The sequence below is a fragment of the Oenanthe melanoleuca genome, chromosome 1 (genome assembly GCF_029582105.1).
Source record: "Oenanthe melanoleuca isolate GR-GAL-2019-014 chromosome 1, OMel1.0, whole genome shotgun sequence".
NCBI classification, from domain to species: domain Eukaryota; kingdom Metazoa; phylum Chordata; class Aves; order Passeriformes; family Muscicapidae; genus Oenanthe; species Oenanthe melanoleuca.
Window position 1 is genome coordinate 71146463 of NC_079333.1, and position 18389 is coordinate 71164851.

Sequence of the window (18389 nt, forward strand, 5' to 3'; positions counted from 1 at the left end):
TCTAGGTTAACTCCTCGCAGCCATGCTTTAGCTTGCTCATTATTCATGTAATAGCCTACCCTTAATTCCAGTTATCTCAATATTTCAATGGACTTTAAGCATTTTGAATAACCAGAAATAGGTTTTTTGGTCCACAAGTAATGACTGGACACAGCTTTGATCTTTCCTTAACTGTAGATCACTAATTTTCATTTACTTACTTCCAATCTTAATAATCTCCCTTCATTATATCACCTCCTTGGAAGTTCATTCTAGTATTCATCTACTCTTGCTAGGAAAATCAGCTCATCATTTCCTTTGGATTTTCCCAGTCACCTACAACACGGTATTTATTTCTACCATGGGCTATCTTCCTTCCTGTGCCTGGATGAAGAGTGGCAAGCACAGTATCCATGGTCAGCTCAGCTGCAAGTCTACTTTTACCAGTAATAAAATGTAAAGCTGTGCCTGAGTGTGTGGGCTACTTCCAACATGAGCTCTGCAGTCTCTCCGAGGGTTAACTGGAGCGGGAGGAACCTGATTTAGCTCAATAAAATCGTGGGTGTGCTCATTTCCTGGTGCTGAGCATCCTCACTTGGGCTATTTCACTGAGCTCAAGGCTGCATTGGGGGTGTGCTGTGATCAGAGCAGCTCTGGAGAGGTCAAACACCCTGCTGCAGTGTCAGCCTTTGAAAGTGGAAAGCGCAAAGGGAGCCGCAGGGAGCCAAGCCTCTCCTGCAGGGCAGGAGGCAAAACGGCCCTTGCTCTGCTCCTGCTGCCCTTTGATTATTGTGCCTTTTGTTCTCCTCTTCCTGGGCCTGCTCCTACCCTCCTTCCCAGAAAAACCAGCCTGGTTCCCAAGAATTTCTCACTTTTCAGGACCAACAAGTTCGGGCATAGGTTTTCTTAGTGGAGTGAAAAAAAGAGATATTGATCTGTTTTCTGTATCAAAATGTAGTTTCATTTTATTTTCCTTGAGGATACATTAGGGCAGTACTTAAGGAAGAGGCAGAATTATGAAAAATTAATCAAAATTGTTGGGATAATAATGAATTTAATAATGAAAGTGTAAATTCATTACTTTCGGAGCATGTATATATTTTATAAAATAGAATACACACACTGAAGTGTTAGGAAAGCTCTTTATTTACCTTAATGACCCGTGAATATATCTGTGTGACGGTATTTGAACTCATTTCAATTTTTTAACTTGAATTAATTGCCATTAACTGGAGTTTTCTGGTACCCTTTGTAACAACCCACAATGAACACTGGTGATGTGACAAGCCCCACACTACCTTTAACCCTGCATTTTGGAAAGGGTAGCCCTACAGCAAACTAACAAAGTGAAAAGTGGTAAACCCTAGCATCATGGAGTATTAAATGACAGTGATTTACAAAGCCTGTTGCAAAATTACTGTTGATTTGCTAAAAAACTTGATGAGTTTTACTACTTACAGTGAGTTTCCAAAAAGTCTGTATTTCTCACCAGGGAAAAAAACCGTACAGAGGGAATGAGAGGTTATCTTAAAGAAGATTTGAAGCTGTTTTATCTTAAAAAAAAAGAAAAAAAAAGAGGGTTTGCTTTGTGCCTTGAAATTAAGCACCAGTACAGTAGTTTTTGTATTCATAAATGTAAAGCAGAGAGATTGATACTAACATTAATGTAATTCAGAAGAGGCAGCATTAATAAAAATAAAAATTAAAATATGGAAATATATTCCATCTGAACTCATTAATAATATGTTTTTCTTTTAGAATTCTCCCTTGGAAAATATTAAGAGAATAATTCACATCTCTAACTGGGCAGGACTCTATATGGAAAACAAGGCAGAAATACAAATGGAAATGTATAGCTCATGTGTGGAGGGAGTGCCAGAGGATAAATAGCATATTTGGGGACTCTTTTGGCCCTGGAACCTCTCTAGCATGCAGGAATAAGCAGGGGATGGCACACTCCAGAAGTCAGCCATGTCCCAGCCTTTTTTTCCTTGCTCCCTCAAATGGAAAATTTTCAAAGGCAGCCACCATTGCAAATCCTGTTTCCAAATCAATTTGAGAGGTTCACACTGTAGGAACCCCAAGACTGAGAAGCTTTAATCTGAGTCATAAATGAGCCAACAGCTATATAGAGAGAAATTAATAATTGCACCATAACAATACCTTTGCTACTTTTTTTTTCAGCTGTCATACACTTAAAAATAGGCATTGCTTCTGACCTGAAGTAAAGACATCTTTAAACAGAACTTGCTCTTAGAATAGTACAGAAAAACCCAATTAGCAAAGTACAAGTAACCTGTTCTTACATGAAAATTTGAAAGTAAAACTTCTATGTGTCTGTTCATCACATGTGCCTCTTTTACCAAATGACAGAAGTAATCATTTTCAGTAGGTGATACATGTGATTTTGACAGACATGTGAGAGAGATGTACTGTACTGCCTTTTAGAGGCGACATTTTTCTCTTTATTGATCACCAAGGTGACCTAGCATGAACTAGATCAGGTTTTGATGTCTGCTTTTTAGATAAGTTGAGAAAAAAAATTTTCTCGAGTTAGCATTTTGCCCTTTCTTTCTGAAATAAAATGTTCCAATCTCTCCAATCACAGAGGAGTTATGAGAAATATTTTTTTTTCAAGACTAATATTTCCCTTTCCTGAAAATATTTTTAAATTGCCTTTGCTCTTTGGAAATCAAATTGCATAAATTGAAAAAAAAAATTTAAAAATAATTTTAATGCTCAAAAATAATTGAAAATAGAGAAACAGATTTCACCCAAACAAAATTTTCTCAGCAGTTTTAAAAAGCCTCTCCCTGTCTTTTTTGCCATGAAGGTATGAACAGCTCTGACAGACCATCTGTGACAGTCCTAAGATATTGTATCATCTTCCCTCATTCATTCGAAAAAACATAAAGAATTCTTATTATGATGTTGTGCCTTTTTTATGAAAAAAGCTATATAAAAATGGAAAGTCATATTGAATAGGTCAATCATTTATAGCTATCAGGGATTCACTAAAATAATCAATTTCTAAATAAATATATTATTTACTAAACAAGAAAATGTAAAAAATATGTGTTATATATGCGATTTTTTTCTCTTAATATATTTGCTAAAATGATGGTGAAAGAGAGCCAAGGGTTTAGGGTTTTTTTCCATAATTTCCTGAAAAAGCAGCTGTGGAAACTAAGTTAATAACCTCAGGTGAGTTTTGCTTGTTAGCATAAAGAAATGTGTTGGGTTTGGCTGGGATAGAGTTAATTTTTTTCACAGTAGCTGGTACGGGGCCATGTTTTGGTTTCATGCTGAACACAGTGTTGATAACTCAAGGAGGTTTTTGTTATTTCTAAGCAATGCTCGCAGAGTTTCCTGGCCTTTTCTGCCCCTCAGCCCACTCCACCAGGCTGGAGGGCACGAGGATTTGTGAGGGGACACAGCTGGGACAGCTGACCACAGCTCGGCAAAGGGAGAGCACTTGGCTCAGCCTATAAACTGAGGGGAATGAGCTTTGCTTTGCCTGTGCACACACCTTCTGCTTTACCTATTAAACTGCCTTTAATTCAACACACAGGTTTTCTCATTTTCACTCTTTCTGCTCTTCCCTCCATCCTTTGGGCCAGGGAAATCACCAAAGAGGTGCTTGGGGTTTAGTTGCCAGCTGAGGTTAAACCACAGCATGAGGTTGTAGCTCTGTGTGGAAAACAGAGATTTTGACCAGGTTTTAGTTTTAGCCCCTCTTGATTCCACCATCTTGTTCCATACCAGGGTGAAGAGAAAACAAGGTCCAGAGCACAATCCACATCCATCTTACTACCAGCCTGAGAGTTTATTTTGAAATCTTAGGACCAGTGCTAGTGCAAGCTACAGCAAGGGAATGCATCTGTTAAGAAGTTAGAGGAGTTTTAGGCTATCTTTTTCAATTCTTTCTAGTGACAGTCTCACAGGCACTTCAGACTCAGATGAACAAAAAAGCTGCTGTTGGTAAACACAGTAGAAACATACACAAAGGGGATCACAAAGACCTTTTCTGACATAGCTTTACACTTAAGACAGAGGTATAATATAACAAAACAAGCAACAAAAACCCAACCAACAAACAAGCCAAAATAAAAAGCCATTTTGTGGCATTCATTTTCTGGAAAACCTGAATGTTTCATACCTAAGGCAGACCACCAGCCTTTAGCTATTTCCTATGTGGTGATAATTTCTGTCCACATTTGATGTCTCCATGCCAGAGTGCCAGTGATGACAATGGGAAATCTTTATACACAGCATTTGAAATTGATGGTGCAAAAGGTCCATCGATGCAAACAGTCACAGCTATAGGGTAAAAAAAAAGGAAAGTATTCATAACAACTGAAGAGTTGCTTCAAAAAAATAAGTTGTCTTTCTGTAAAATGGCTTGATAGCATGGATGAACCCTGTATTTCCTTAAATTTCTGAACAGGTAGGTTTTCCTCTCTCTATGAACAATGTGAAGTCTTTAAGGGAGAGTGCCTTAAGGATCCTACCCAGACTCAAGTCCATGTGGTATGTCTCCAGCACCGTTTTTAGTCTTTAACTACTAAATATTTTTTTTCTGATGAAATTATTTAGTTAATTTAGAAAATTGAAGGGTGCAGCTACTTTCTTTTTTACTTTTTGATTTAGAAGCTTCATTTAATTGTACTGTATTTAGTCCAGAATAATATTTCTATTCTGACAAGTGAAATATCCTGAGGGGAAAAAAATGTGAAGAGCTTCATTTTTCACTAAGAAAATGCCTATGGCATTCCCCTAACTGAGATACTGCTTTTCTAAAAGGAAAAGAAAATATGGGAGAAAAGCAAAGTCCAAAGAGCAGGGACTTTTTAATAGAATTTAGACAGATAACATATGCAGCCTTCCTAAAAAAAAGGAAGAATTTTAAACTATAAAATAGGGGAGTCCGTAGCAGAAAGTACCTTACTTCTTCCTTTCACCATGAATTATTCTGTTTTTTTCTTAGTCAGAGGTTAAAAGCAAACAATGAAGAAGGCAGTCTTCCTTTTCCTAGAAAAATCAAATTGGAATAAAATGTTAGTATTTAATTTTAAATTTTAGAATATAGACATAAAAGTGATGATTTTTAAAAGCAAAACTATTCTGTACATTTGACTGATTCTAAAGTAGCCATTTAAAATGGGTTAATTAAACAGAACTTAAAAACTTTCAGAGTCACAGAATGAGTTTGGAAGGGTCAAACCCCCTGCTCAAGCAGGGCCACATAGAGTCTGCTGTCCAGGACCATGTGCAGATAATTGTTTCATATCTCCAAGGACAGAGACTCTGCAACCTGCCTGTGCAAACTGTGTCCTTGCTCAGTTACTCTCAAAGAAGAAAAACAAAAAAAGGGGGAAAAAAAAATGGAGCAGAGCCCGGCTCTGTTCTCTACACACCCACTCTAAAGGTCTTTACATAGCCTTTGATGAGATTCCCCTGTGCTTTCTCTTCTCCAGGGTAAACAGCCCCAACTCTGCCTTTCTTCATTTGTGAATTCATTGTGCTCCAGTCCCTTCATCACAGTCTATTTTCTCTCTACTTGCTCTTTAAGAATTCTGAGTTTATTAGCACAGACATGCACAATGGAGACATCACACTCAGACACACGTGCTGAAGTGACCATCCTTCCTAAAACAGCATTGACTTCATTAAGTTCTGCAAGTATTCATTTCTGCTTTATCCTTCACAACTTTTAACATATTTAACAGAGAAAGCCTCACTGAAATCTTTGGCATACATAATGGACAGCTTGTTTTGAAAAATGGGCAGTTTATGTTTTGAAATGTACTACCTTTTCCTGGCTCTGGAATGTTCTGAATGTTTCCAAAATGTGATTTTTTCATACAATTCCCTTCTGATCGCCACAAAGAATACTCAAACACTTTCTGCCAAAATACTAGTTTGTTCTGCATCAGTGGATGATGTGGTCCCTTCTTTGAAGATCACAGGCTGAGCCTTAGCCAAGTAGCTTAATATGACCACTCAACCTCTCCACAAGTTCCACTGTAATAAGCTGGTAGAGAAGACAGTGTGAATGCTGCTATCAGTGTTATAATATCTTTGGACTTTACAGCCTGTATAAGGCAGAAAGAAGCAACATACAAATCTAACACAGAACCTTTTTGGTTAAAATTTAAAATAAAGGCCTAACAAATTAATAAAAATAATAACATACTAGAAGAAAATTAATTGCAATCAAAGAACTTCAGAGATACACAGGAATTAGTTTGCCAGCAATTTGTTATCATATTTTCAAAATATTTTTAAAAACTAAGGATATTAATGCTCAATCACATTGTGATCTAAACATTAAAACTCCAACATTTAATTTTTTTAAGTGGCTATTTTGTTTGCATTATAAAAAAGCAGATGAAGTAGTGATGGTCTTTTGCTTCATGCCTCATTACACAGCTAAGGTGTGCATAAATCTGCACTACTTGATGCTCTGCCTGGCCTTGCCCTGATTACTTAAATGAAGTTTTATTGGGGAAGCTATAATAATAAAGAATAAGCTGCAGCTCTGAAGCAGTCCTGCAGTGCATGACATTACAGGAAGAGAACCTCAGGGGTTTTATTCATGTCTGCTTTCTTTTAGACTTGTATTAAAAGGAAAAAAAAAAAAAGGAAAGAAAAAAAAAAGCGGAAAAGTGATAAAACACTAATGCTTAGAATCAGAAATAAACGAATGTATAGAAATGCACAATGCCTTAAAGTTTCCAGCAGTGCTGCAAAGGTACTGCCATGTGAACATTGCCATCTAATGGTTTATTTGAGATTAGTAGCTAGAACAACTTTGCAGCATTCCCATGCTGTGGCAGAGCAAATATCTAAGCAGTATTAGGAGCACTAACAAAATATTTATTGGTAGATTTCTGTATTGTCATAATTTAGAGAAATGACATTTTTATGTTATTTTTATTGGGTTTGACACTGTTCTTATTTTAATGTATAACATTTAGAGTTGATTGCAACATGTAACAATCACACAGATATTTGTTTTAAAAGCAAACTGCAACTAATTCAGTATTGAAATCACAAAAATAAAAATATTTTTTGATACCGTATATTAAAATATTTTTAGTTTAGAAATCAAGAAATAAAAGGTCAGAGCAGAAAATAAAGGTGACTGACAAAGCAGAAAAACAGGGAGAAACCTCTGAATTAGGGTTTTATGCCATTCTGAGCTAAATGTAAAAGCTGAACCACAAAAACTGAAGAACTCTTATTTCTCTAGTCCTTTTGTTCTCTGGCTTCTTATTCTAGCTTTTTTTTAATAATAAAATACATATTGGGGTATTTTTACTTCATTATTTTACTTCAAGTTAATTTTGGCTACACAGCAATATTTTCAGTGTAATGATCTTCATGGAATTTAATGTTGAAAAATAACCCTTATATACAGCAAGAATTTGAGCAAAAGAGTGGCTCTCCTGCACTAAGATGGCTTAGAATAACTAGAACAAGAAGCTTCCTTTGGAGCTTTAAACCATCTTATAGAATCCAGTATTCCTGTCACAGTATTCTGTAAAAATCTATAGGGATGACAACATACTCTTAAACCATACAGTCTTTTTATTCTGCAGGAGAAAAGGAAAAAAACAACTGTAGTCATGAAAAACACCCAAAAAAACAAAACCAAAAATCCACAAGGATGATTGCTGTAATAAAGCTACAGGCCATGTTTTATTAAGCCATAAACATAACCTTCAGCCACACAACAGGCTAGCTGCCTTTAGCCTACTCACCAAACAGATACGTTTCCAGACACTGTAAGGTATCACTGAGCTTCTAATTATGAAAATTCCATGCTATAACCTTGGAGTGCAGTTCAGGTAATGCAGAAAATATCTTGTAATGATGTGTACTTGATGCTACTGATACCTATGTTGCAATATCTCAAGGAACTTTAACAGCAGTAAATGAAGTGTCATTAAGGATAACCTTGCTCTTCAGGGCTTGAGCTGTGCATGCATTCTAGTGCAAAATTCCATCACAGTATTTCCACTAAAGGACTTCAAGGACTCTGCTGTCCTTGCAATGGAGAACTGCCACTAGTGTTAGAGAAGTAAGAAAAAATATTAAATAAATATTAATACAAAATTTTTAAAATAGAAGTGGTTCATATCTGCCATGCCACAGAAATGAGGGTGTGGAAGATATTCCAAGACCAGAAATTATGGAAGCAAATCATTCTCTATACTTACTGTGAAAAAATTATATGTGAAGCACATAGCACACTCTCACCATGTTACACCATTCTCAAACTTAGAATAACATTTCTCATACTAAAAATAAAGCTGTTTTTTTTTTTTTTTCTTCCAATTAAACTAGTGTCATACACTTTTTCTCTGTACAAGGATCATTTCCTAAAAATTCCATCTGAACTATCTTCAGGGTCAAACATTGCAGAGCAGGCTTTCCCCCTGCCTGCTTCATGCTTTCCAAACGTTTTAGTACAATTTTTTTTGTCCTGTGAATTCTGTCTAAGCCATTTATGTCTTCTTTAACACCTGGTGCTGAAAGTGGAACGAGTACTCTGTGTGAGGCCTCTCCTGCTCTGGTCAGAGTGTGACAATGAATTCTTCCCCACAGTTCATGTGCAGTGTTGCTGCTAATGCACTTCTGAGTGGGAATTGAGTGTTTAGTGGCACACAGCATGGACAGCTCAGTTTTGTGTTCAAGCATGATTTCAAAATTACTTTCCCCAGTACTGTTGCATATCCAGGTTTTCCTCAGGCTGAGGGCTCCCAGCAGGCAGAGGGATGGGGGCTGGCCAGCCCAGGATCATTACAGCTCCAGCCAAGAGCAGGACAAGTTAGGGCACTGGAGCAGCCCCTGGCACCGGGCACAGAATGGGGATGGGACAGAATGGGGATGGAGACAGGCTGAGGCCAAGCCAGGACATCAGCTCAGCAAGACACGGTCAGGATCAGCAGGAATCAGAGTCAGAGACATGATAGCTCAGATCCTAAGGGTGGGAAACAGGAGCATCGCTGCTTCTAACTAACTTCTCCCAGCTATTTCTGCTCCCACACTTCCTCAGCAGCTGGTTCAAGGCCACAAACCCAAGGAGTATCAGAGCTGGCCAGTGCAGGCTGCCAGCACAGCTGCTGGGGAATGAGAAGAGCAGCCACAGCTCAGCCCACACCACAGCAGGAGAGTGCTGAGAGGAGGCTGTGACCCCATGGGGACACAGAGATCCACCCCCAGCCATGGAACAGATCCATGGGGACACAGAGATCCACCCTCAGCCATGGAACAGGTCCATGGGGACACAGAGATCCACCCTCAGCCCTGGAACAGATCCATGGGGACACAGAGATCCACCCTCAGCCATGGAACAGATCCATGGGGACACAGAGATCCACCCTCAGCCTGTGGAACAGATCCATGGGGACACAGAGATCCACCCCCAGCCCTGGAACAGATCCATGGGGACACAGAGATCCACCCCCAGCCCTGGAACAGACCCACAGCAGAGCAGGTGGGTGCTGAGAGGAGGCTGTGACCCCTGAGAGGCCTGTGCTGGAGCAGGGTCCTGGCAGGGACCTGCAGACCTGTGCAGAGAGGAGCCCAGGCTGGAGCAGGATCCCTGTAGGACTTGTGAACACTTGGGGGAACCATGGTTGGAGCAGGCTGCCCTTGAAGGGCTGCACCCCGTGGAAGAGTGACCCACACAGGAGCAGGTCACAGAGAGCTGTTGCTCATGAGCTCGACTTATGCTGGAGAAATTCCTCCCTGTGGGAGAGATCCCACACTGGAGCAGGGCAAGAGCTCCTCTCCCTGAGCACAAGGGAAAACAATGTCTGATGAACTGACCATAACCCCCATTCCCCATCTCTCTGCACTGCTGGGGGAGGAGGTAGGGCTGGGAAGGAGGGAGAAGTAGGGGGATGTGTTTTTAAGGTAGCATTTAACTTCTCATTATCCTGTTTTGATTTTGTCAATAAGAAATTCAATTCACGTCTCTAATTCTAGCCTTTTTTGCCCATGACAGTAATCAGTGAGTCCAGCCTCTCTGTCCTTATCTCAACTCATGAGCCTGTCATTATATTTTCTTTCCCCTGTCCAGCTGCAGAGGGGAGTGAGAGAGCAGTGTTGCGGGGTGCCTGGCATCCAGCCAGGGACAACACACTAAATCCACCTAAAACTACCTCCCAGTTTGACCAGAAGTAACCAAAACATCTTTTTTTGTCTATGGCTTTGTGACATGTTGTGCACAAACTTCAAGGTGATTTCATCACTGCAATAAAATTTTGATTCATCACCACCACTTGCTTTTTCTGCTGAGCAGAAAAGACAAGCTAAAGAGACTTGTTAGGTTGAATAGGGCATTTCTGCTTTGCTCTCCACTGAACAAGGGGGTTATGGTCACAAAGACAGAGGTCACCCTAGTTTGCAGACAGGAGTTCACAGAATTTTGACCAGTTTATCAGGCACCAGCTGCACAGAGGTGATGGTTTGGCAGGCAGCTTTACCATCCTGGTGGGAATTATTCTGACCAGCAGTTCTGTGACAGGTATGCAGGCAGATGGATTTCAAGGTAAAATGCTGTCCTGAAGCAAGTGTTGCTAAGATTTGGGAGTGACTCAGGTGAGTGAGTCGCTTTGCCATCACCATCTCATGAGTCAAGCAAATAAACTGTAATGACTCATTTTGAAAACCCAGGCACTGGGCAACGACTGCATAGCTCATGATTTCATCCTTGTCAATTATAGAGAAAATACAAAGCTTGAATTCAAAATTTCTTCTTAAATGGTAGTAGGTCACTGAAGGTGAGTCAGTTAAACGATCAGTAATTCTGATACGTAAGAAGCAAAATCTGTTGGTTTGATGCCCAGATGCTTTACTCAAAGTCTTATGATGCCCCATGCTTTTCCACTAATCCCCACTGCTTTTTCTGGCGTTCCCTGTGACCTCTCTAACCTTTACTCCTCATTTTGAAACGTGTGCATCCTTTATCCCTTCCACCTGCATCAGTTCTATATCAAGACTTTTTCCTCTTCCCTCTCTCTATTCTCACGGGCTTTTAATTAATCTCCGTTTCGAAAGCACTGTTTGCCCTTTCCTGTACCGCTCGCACAAACCGATTTTACGAACTTGGATACTTTTCGCGATGAATATTTAATGTGGATTCTTGTGGAAAAGGGGAAATAAGAGGAAGCGTTTTTGGCAGGGCTCTCGGGGGTCTGGCCCTCGGAACGGCCGGAGCGGAGCGTGCCTTGGCCAACGCTGCCACCCAGCGGCCGCCGCCGGAACTGCAGCCCCGCGCCCCGGAGCCGTGCGCTGCTCGGTCCCTGCAGGGCACATCCCAGCGAGGTGAGCCAGCACACCGCTCCCAAACTTCCTTCAGCATCATACTCCAGGCTCATGAGGCGAATTTAGATCTTGTGCCAGATAGTGCACTTACTGGAAATATTTGGGGGGGCGCTTCCATAAAGAAATATATAGAGACAAAGCAAAAAAAATAAGATAAATCGACAATTTGCTATTTAAGAGTGTTTATTCAAATGTTTTGTAGATGTTTCATTTTCTCAAATATCTTTCCCAGCATTAGTTTATATGACAAAGGATTTTTTCTTATACTCTGAAAATTAATAAAATTAAAGAGAAGTGCCATTGACTTTAGGGGATGAAACAAGATCTATCTCAAAAGCTATATGATGCTTACAAGGATATGGTTTTATTTCAGAATAAATCTAAAGCATGACTTTCCCAGCACTTTCAGGGTAAGAAATCTGTCTTAACAATTCATGAATCATATTCCTTCTCTCAGAGGATAACTTCATTTGTGTCTACACTCAAAGTTAGAATACTGAACAAATCTCTCTCAGGAGTCTTTCAATGGCATCTGCTTTTCTCCATTGATTTTACAGGTAGTTAAATGTAAGCTTTAAGAGGACTGGGTCTTAAAACTTGAAATGCCTTCCTCCAACAGAATCCCTGCTAGATTTTTTTTTGTCAGTGAGAGACTGTGGCACAGATTAAGAGCATATGTCCTACCAACCAGTCCTGCACTGCCTGCAAGTGTTGTATGTAAGTGCATGGAATGGCAGGTAGATAGTTTGGGGAGCTGAAGAAGGATGGAAGTGCTAAACTTCTTGGGTACAAACTGGCTGAAAGATAATAAAAACATTACAACTCTGAAATACTATTAAATCTATTCATTATCATTCTAAAGAGGTTGTAATTTCGTTGCTCATTCCAGAACCTTCTCATCATTAAGAATATTATTGGACTTCCTCTTATATTTCTGTAATGAATTCCCTAGAAATTCAATCTTTGCTCCACCAGCAGTATTAGTAAACAACATAGATATTTCCAGTACATATACCTATCTTTAAGTCATCTTCCCTAATTCATAACCCTGGAATAGAAAGGCGACCTGTTTTCTAAAAGCCTTGCTTTCATATTTCTGTAAAATAAATGGACTTGGTCTATAGAATTATTAAATGTTTTAACTTAGATATAAGCCTAACTATTTTAGATATTTTTATACCTAGTCACAATACTGTGAATCATTATCAGTGTGCTAAGCAGCTCCTACAAATAACAAGGGTAAAATAGTTCAGTGCATTTAATAACTAAGCTTTCATTCAGAAACGATGTATTGTTCCTTCCTTCTTTATCAAAATGAAACTAGCATTAGGAGCAGTTCACAGAAAAGGGGATCATGAAATGGCTATATCTGTGCTGAACTCTACCATTTTGTTCACTGTGATGAGAGTCAGCTGCCAAATGAGAAAATTGTTGCAGGCTTAAACAGAGGACTGGATGAAAGTGGTGAAAAAATATCTCAATTCTATAAAATCTAGTAAAATGTTTGATGCTGTGCCATATTGAGAAGCTTGCATTTACACAAGGACACTGAGATTAGTAGATGAATTAGTAAATTAGTTGAGCTTAGTAAATTACTTCCTAAATGTGAAGAGGGCAACAAGTTATGCAGAAAGGGAAGTTTTCACTATCCAGATTGAAAACAGGGTAAAAATACATTATTCCAGATCATTCCTGAAACTGGCTTTATATAAAATGTTGGTTGTAGGAGCATCACACTAAAAGCTGGGAGCTGTAGATGGACTTGGAACATGGTGTAATGGGAATATTCAATACTGGAAACAGTATTAAAGGCTGGATTAGTGAAATGGGAAATACAGAAGTGAAAAATGGTAGATTGCATTCAGAGACCCATACAACAGATACTCTGAACTGAAAATTTCAGAGCTTAAAAATGAAAGAAGACAAAAAACAATTTTGTTTCTCCCATCCTATGAGTTGCCACCTTAGTCCAGCCAAAGCAAATATAATCCTCTCCAGCTAACAAACTCTTAGTTCTGTTGTCCTGCTGAGAATTTGAGGAACTGTGCATAATTCTGATGGGCCTGTTGAAGAAACATGTGGTTCATAAAACCGAATTTCAGAGGACATCATGTGGGCTTAAGAGGAAAAGAAAGAAGCCCCAAAGATCAGCCTTGCATAGTTTAGTGAAACACAAAAAAAAAGGAAATAATTAATGGTCCCTTAGTTCTCCTACTGGGAAAAAAAATGAATGACTTTTTCTAAGTGAGAACTTAAGCTAGTGTCATTTCTTGTGATTAAAGCCAGATATATTCTGTCCTATTCTGTTTGCTACCTTCCATTGAGGCGACAATTCAAGGGGAAAAAAGGAAGTAAAAGGCAAGCGGTTTTGGTGCAATGGAATGATCCCCAAGCAATCATTCCACCCAGCATGACTTCAAAACTACTTGCAGTTTTCTATAAAGCTATTTTTCACACTATACTACTAGGATCTTGGAGCTTTCACTCTTCAGCTATGCCTGCCATGAGTTGAATCACAGTGTAAATGTCTAATTATATTGACTAATGTCACACATTCAGACTGCAGATCTCTCACTAGCCACCTAAGGCTCCCTTCAGAGTCAACAGGAAAAAAGTGGGACTTACAGGCACATTTTATCTGCCTTATCACAAATTTGTGCTGCAACATCAGTTAAACAGCATCCCAGAAGCTCATAATGAACGATTAGCCGAGAAATGGAGTTCTAAAACACAGCAAGCAAGATGAATCTCGCTCTATCTTCCTAAAATACACATATTAAAACAAAGGCTGTACGTGGTATCCACACTCCCCAGATACCATGGACTCGGGATAAAATGAAAGCCACTCTGTCTGTGATAAAGACAGAATTCAGAACAGCTGTGGTCTGGGCCATTTATTTAATACATATTTTAGTAAAAGCTGCACATGCTAGAAGCAATTCTCACAGAACTAAAAAAAAAATTTAGCTCCAGAATGAATGCAAGGACTGCAATTATTTAGGGAGTCCTTTTATTACCATAAGCTATCATCATGAGAATACAACTGGAATCAGCTTCTGTGAATCAGCAAATCTAAAGCAATGAATGCAGCTCTGCATGGACTTTTTTTTGTATTATGCCTTTTATAATTTTTGTTTACCACTTGGCATCCTGAAGTATCATGAAAAATCAACGGCCTTCACCATTCCCTGTGTAGGGCTCTGAAATGCTGCTGAACACCATGATGAGAAGACTGAACACTGCCCAATTAACTTCATTTATAGAAACATTCTGTCCTTGAAAGTCCATTACCTGCAGAGTAGGGGTTTGATATTTTCCTTTTTTGTGCACACAGATTGCAAAGCAATGAACATTTTTTGGTGTTTGTAGCTGTGATTACAAATTATTTTAATTTCCTTTTGTTAATTGAATGTAAACAACAATGCTAAAGTCTGTGGGTGACAGAAAGGTATGTAAGTGACAACTTTCCTCTGCTATTAACAGTTGTTTAATTGATTCTAAGATGAATAATAAAATGACACTGGATTATATAACGATTTAATATTCTAAGAACTATGTATAACTAATAATAATCCCTTTTCATTGCATATAGTATGTAGGTCATGGGAAGTCTCATTTTTTTGTTGGTTTCTTTTTCTGAATTCAATACAAAAAAAAAAAAATAATAATCACAGTTATCACTGTGAAATCAGCATAATCAACCATATAATATTGTAGATAAAAGATTAAGTGCATATATCTCCATTATCTGTTTGGCCAGCAAAGCCAGATTTCCTGGCATCATATTTTTTTATATTTGCATTTGCTTTGGGCAATTTATTTTTGTAAGTTAATTTCTTGTAGTGTCCAATGAAGCTCAGAAAGAGAAGTCATGGGTTTGTGACTACCCAAGTCACCTGTGGTACATTTAATTTAATAAAATTCCACAACCTAATAAATAAGGCAGCTATCCTTAAAATTATACTCCTTGAATTTCAAAAATCTTTTTGCCTTTTATTAAATGAACTGGATTAAGATATAATGCTTTACACAGACACAAAATCTGACATACATTGGAGTTGAATATGCCATCTGAAACAAAAAAAAATATCTTAAGCATCATGGTTTTTGTTATTTTTGGAAACACAGTTTTCTGTCACAGTGACAATAAACCCAAGAGCTCAGCCATCACAAAAAGCCATGTTCTTGTGAGATACTGTAGTACTCTTGTAGAGCACTATAATTCCATAAGCAAAGTGATCCAGGCATTTAATTCCTCTGAGATCAGTAATAAAGTCCTTGTTTATGTCAGTTGAAGAGTTAATCTAATATATGAAATTCATAAATGAAATTATTTAATTATCTTCTCCTAAGCTGTCTAGTGAACAATAGCCTCATGTAATTTGCTTTAAAAACCCATCAATTTTATTTCTTGCACTTCATGAGATGAATGATTTGGGTTTTTTTAAAAAGAACACTTGTGGGAGAGCAGAATGCATCATACAGGACTACACTCTTTTTAAATTTCCTAAAATCAGCAGCTCCTTAGTTCCAAAGAATCCAAAGACCAACTGTGCTTCTGATACCAACCTAAGTGTATTTACATGAACATTTCTCCAGATTTTCTGTTGATCTATGAGACTGATAGGTTTTTTAAGATTTTTAAGAAAAAAAAAACTAGAAAAATTCAAAGTATGGGCATTTTCTTCACCATAAAATATTATTGATTAATCTGAAGAAACTTAGGGAAAAACCCTCAGCTTTTATCTTGAAATTAAATTATTAAAGAATAAATTGTTTAGATTTTGCAAATGTTAAAGAACCCCCAAACCTAGGAACTTACATTTCAGTGTTCTGAAATTACTACTAATGCTATTGATAATATCTTGGATCCTGGAAGTTTTCCCACATCTACTTTACATTTGGGTGTTGTGCTAATTAATAAAATTGTATTTGTTGTTAAATGCAATGTCTTATCTAACTTCCATCATTATTCTGTTGGTTTTGCATGATTGTCCCAAATGGAAGGGAAAGGGAAAGGGAAAGGGAAAGGGAAAGGGAAAGGGAAAGGGAAAGGGAAAGGGAAAGGGAAAGGGAAAGGGAAAGGGAAAGGGAAAGGGAAAGGGAAAGGGAAAGGGGAAAACAAAATAAAATCTGGATCAAGCCAGTGAGTTACAGTCCTATTTCATAGGAGATTGAGCTAAATTCTAAGAAAATTCCTCTTTGATCTCTTCTCTTGTCCATGTTACCCTGCCTAAAAATTTAATAGTTAGGAATAAATAAAAGTTATGGCTGATCAAAAAATATGGGCCATATGTTCACTTGGGTGGACTTATTTGGCACTTGGTTGGGAAAAGAGAAAATACTTTCTTTTCTCAGCTTTTTTTTTCAGTTATTTACAACTTTGAACCGCTGGTTTAACACAATCAACTACAACTCTCCAGTTTAACAATTGAATTATTATACCTTCCACATGTAAAAATGTGATTTTAAGGTCCTCTGAGATAAAACATGAAAATGAATCAATTAATATTTTAGGCCCCAGTGCAAAAATATCTTTTTTTTTTTCATTTTTACTAGGCGTATTATGAAGTGAAGACTTAGGAACAAAATATAATTCAGTTATCCCAGCACTGTTAACACAAAGTGCCAGCTTAGAGCAGACATGGCCAAATTCATAAAAACTTCACAGTTTGTCTCATGTCATTTACTCCATAGAAGCCTGGAGCATTGTTTCAGCAGCTCTTAATAGTGTAACTTCCCTGGTCTGCAGTTTAAAAAGGACAACTTAAAAAGAACACATGTTTCTTTTAATTCTGTCAGGACTTTAAACCAACCACAGGGACTTTGCTCTTGGTACAGAGACCAAGCACAGAACACTTCAGCTCCAAAGTGAGATGTGTCAGAAAGTTGTGAGAACACCAGAGCATCATGGAAATTGTTCTATGACCTTCACAACAGTAGAGACAAGTAACAGCTATTGCAATTAAGAAGTCCAGTGGAAGCAATGTGTCAGAAGTCAAAGTGTGTATCCCTTTTGGTCTCTGTAAAGTCCTGATGCAGAGATAATAAGAATGTAGACCAAATTCTATCACTGTGATGTTGAGTTTCAGGAGAAACTCACAGTATACATACCTGCAAGATAATAAAGACTTTGTGTCACACTGCCAGCATCAGCTCTGACTTTAAGGTGACTATTTGGTCCATTATCTTCTGTGTGATGCATTATGAAAATGATGTCTTCACGAAAATTCTTACAGTGAAAAATCTCTACACACCAAAATCACATCTCTGAGTTTCTTTTAGTTGTACTCTAAATAAATATTAAGGGCATAATATTTCTTTTTAAAATATGCAAATTCGTTTTGTTAAAAATTGTGAATTAGAAAAACTCTGACAAGTCAAAGAACATAAAAAACTGGATGGAAGTGATGCAAATTCCAATCAACTGTTTCGACATCCCAAGAAATTATTTTCACTTATTCTGATAATTAGGGTCTTCTTAATTGCTAAAAGGATTTAACTTAAAATTTTTTCCCCCCAGTTCTATTTAAACTGAATTCTGGAATCACTATTTCATGTTTTTTCTTTAACCAAATTTTTTATGTTTTCTCTACTTTAATTCTTGAATTTTTTTTTTATCACATGCAATCAAATCCATCCAGAAGCATTAGTCATAATTATTCTACACATATGGAAAGTTAGGATCTCTCTAAGTCACTTAGTTGTGAGTACTGCTCAGTTATGTATCAAAACTAATGTTTCTACTACTATCTTAACCTGACCCTGAGATCCCACAGCTGAGGCTCTGTGCAGGTAGTGCCTGAATTGTATTTGTAGAGCTGCCAAGGATGATTTTGGATGTGCTGAGTACATGTGCTTTCGTGCACACACAATTCAACAATTCTAGAAAATGTGATCTTGCACTGGCATTGCAAATGCTTTAAAAATTGTATTTGCAAATACTTCTTAAATAACCTAGAGTTTTGGTCTGAAAAATACATTTTTCACCAGTGCTGATCCTGAATATTTTCCTAAATTAAATGGTGGGGGTGTGGGGAGGGGAATCCATTTAAACTTTCTGGAAATGG